The sequence below is a fragment of the Phoxinus phoxinus genome (genome assembly GCF_949152265.1).
Source record: "Phoxinus phoxinus genome assembly, chromosome: 2".
In the NCBI taxonomy this organism is placed as follows: Eukaryota; Metazoa; Chordata; class Actinopteri; order Cypriniformes; family Leuciscidae; genus Phoxinus; species Phoxinus phoxinus.
Window position 1 is genome coordinate 19,685,889 of NC_136877.1, and position 2,761 is coordinate 19,688,649.

Genomic DNA, 2,761 nt, shown 5'->3' on the forward strand with positions numbered 1-2,761 from the left:
GGTAGAAAACTTAGTGGATAGTGGAAATATGCACTCAAACACCATCAGATGAAGTCCCACCAGCAGGAGGCCTTACCAGTGGCTCTATTGTGGAGCCTGTCGCGGTCCAGCAGCACACCAGGGTCTCCCACTCAGCTCAATACAAGTCTACATCATTCTTTCTTATTTTATGTACTGTAAATTTAAATGTGTATGTTGATTTTGAGATTTTTTAACGTATGTTGTAAATAGTTGGGGGAAAAAAAGGTATAGAATCATTTGTTTCATGTAAAAATTATGACTGTCATTACAAAAATAAACTATGTCCAGAGCAATGAATTTTCTTTTATTTACACATTTAAAGTTGCATAAAAATAAATAAATAAACAGATTTTTTTCCCTTTTAAAAAATATAAGTTAAAAAAAGTTAAACAAATATATATAATATTCTCAATCATTCTTTCAAGAAGAGAAAACTCTCTCTTTTGCCTGTCCATCCTCTCCTGTGCTCTCCTCGCCTCTGCAGTCCCATGTCTTCTCTAATCAAGTCAAAAACTCGTCCTCTCGGTCTCTTCTTCGTGGTGCTGCCGGTGCCGATGCTGGTGCTCGTGCTGGTGCCTCTGGCTCCTCCTCACCGTGGGCACCCACTGCTGAACTTGACCCTGGTTTGTCCTCAGGGATTAAGGCAATGAGGACAGGGAGTGCCTCTGTCCCAACACCTCATCCATGACGACAAACCAGGGCCAAGTTTCAGCAGTGGGTTTCCCACTCACACCCTCACCTGTCCCAGGACACTTGCAATCCTAAGGCAGAGCAAATTAACCATGGCTTGTTAACAACAACAGCACAATACATTTCAGCTAAGATGTGTGTATTAACTTTCTTACTTGGTATTTTTTTTTTTTTTTTTTTTTGGCCTGTATGAGAGTTAATTACCTTCCCCAGCAGACCCATTTTCTCCAGAATTGCTATAAAAAAGCAGAAAAGGGTACATGAAAAATTAAAACCTTAAATTATAGTTAGGCCTAAAGGTTTTAACCTTATAGTTAAAACCTTTGTAGACGTAGCTTGCATGACACCACTACAAAAACACATAAAAGTAAAACCCCATTGCCTTGTCTACTGCTTTTCTTATTGTTGTGGGCTTTATAGGGTGAGTGATATTTCTTATAATACACAAGTGAGACAGACTAGTGCAAATATTACAATAAAAATGTATTTAATTTATTTATTTAATTGCAATTTCATAAATTGAGCTGTCTGCTCCTTGCTCCCTGAAACAATTATTAAACTAAATATTAGGACAAGTTGTATACCACCTTACAAATTAAGCCACGCAATGGTGATGAATGAGTTAAGATGAAGTTTGTAAGAAAGAAAAACTTGTGGCTTTTAACTCACTAGCTATTTGAGTAAATGAAAACATAATACTTACATTTAAATGTGAATTTGCCGTCCACCACCGAACTCTCGGCCGTCATTTTTTATAATAATAATGCTGTCGTCATAGGCGCGCGATGGCTTATGGGATAGAATCAGGCCGCAAGGATCCGTTTATGCATCCTTTCTTTCACGGGGAAATGAAGGGTGCATTTGGCGTCGCTTTTGAATCAGGGTAGCTTTCGTCGCGCCGCGATGACTCAACCGGCCTTCGAATACGGCCTTTGGATGATGCCGAATTGAATTGGGACAGCCTTCATCGCGCCGCGGTGACGCAATCGGCCTTAAAATGCGACCTCCAGGTGTGCAGCCTTTGAATTGGGACATCCTTCGTCGCGCCGCTGTGACGTTTCGTCGTGCCGCTGTGACGCAATCGGCCTTCAAATACGGCCAATCGGCCTTCAAATACGGACTTCGGAGGCTGTAGCCTTCACATTGGGACACAGCTATTGTCAGATTGTTGTGTGGTGTCCTCTGTGTGTGTTCCTGTCTGCAGTCCTGGTCCTAGTTTCGGTTCGAGTTCCTGTTCGGAAAGGGGCAACTTTGACAAGCTATAATAAATTATCTGGGGGGTATTTTGAGCTGAAATTTCACAAACATTCTGGGGACACCATTGATTTATATTACATCTTGTGAAAAAGGGCATACTATGTCAACTTTCCCTGTTTTTAGACTTTTGTTTATTATCATTACAAATTAATTGTTTGTGTTTTGAAGATGAACAAAAATCTTAAAGGGTTTGGAATGACATGAGTGTGAGTATATGATGACATAATTTTAAGTTAATTATTCCTTTAAAGGCTATAAGTGCTATATAATTTTACAATATTATTAAAACTCAATTTTCAGTTTTCAGATCCAAACAATGAATGCACTGGGCACAAAGAGCTTGAGTACTTACATCATTTAATTTGGCAAGGAAATAATACATATTGTGCCTTAAGCCTACCTTTAAAAATATATATGATGATACTTTTATTTTGTAACTTTCTGTACTTGTCAGTACAAGTAGGCCTACCTATGTTGTGTTCGATAGTATGATGTGGGGTTTGATAGTATAATGATCCAATAAATCTATTTAACAAAAAACTGAAACAATTTACCTGATAAATTCATGATACATAATTTACTTTTATTTGTCAGCTTGCTGCCACAAAACTATCTGTAGCTATAATAATCGTATTTAATGATTCAAAGAATAAGCCATAGGTGACTATCACCTTATTAATTTCCCCCCAAATTACAAAGTTAGGTAGAAATGCACTAGATTCTCTTTTATTGGATTGGCTACTGAATACACCTCACCCATGCACAGGTGCAATGGGGTTAATTAATCAGATTT

The 2,761-nt window shown here is 38.3% G+C and overlaps 1 long non-coding RNA gene across 1 annotated transcript; it reads right to left on the reverse strand.

Moving 5' to 3' along the window:
- Positions 1-306: 306 nt before the first annotated feature.
- Positions 307-1,862, reverse strand: LOC306994368. Its single transcript, XR_013796669.1, has 3 exons — positions 1,415-1,862; positions 916-947; positions 307-782 (listed from the first exon to the last, which is right to left on the reverse strand). It is a non-coding gene; the product is annotated as an uncharacterized lncRNA (long non-coding RNA).
- Between the last annotated feature and the right edge of the window lie 899 nt (positions 1,863-2,761).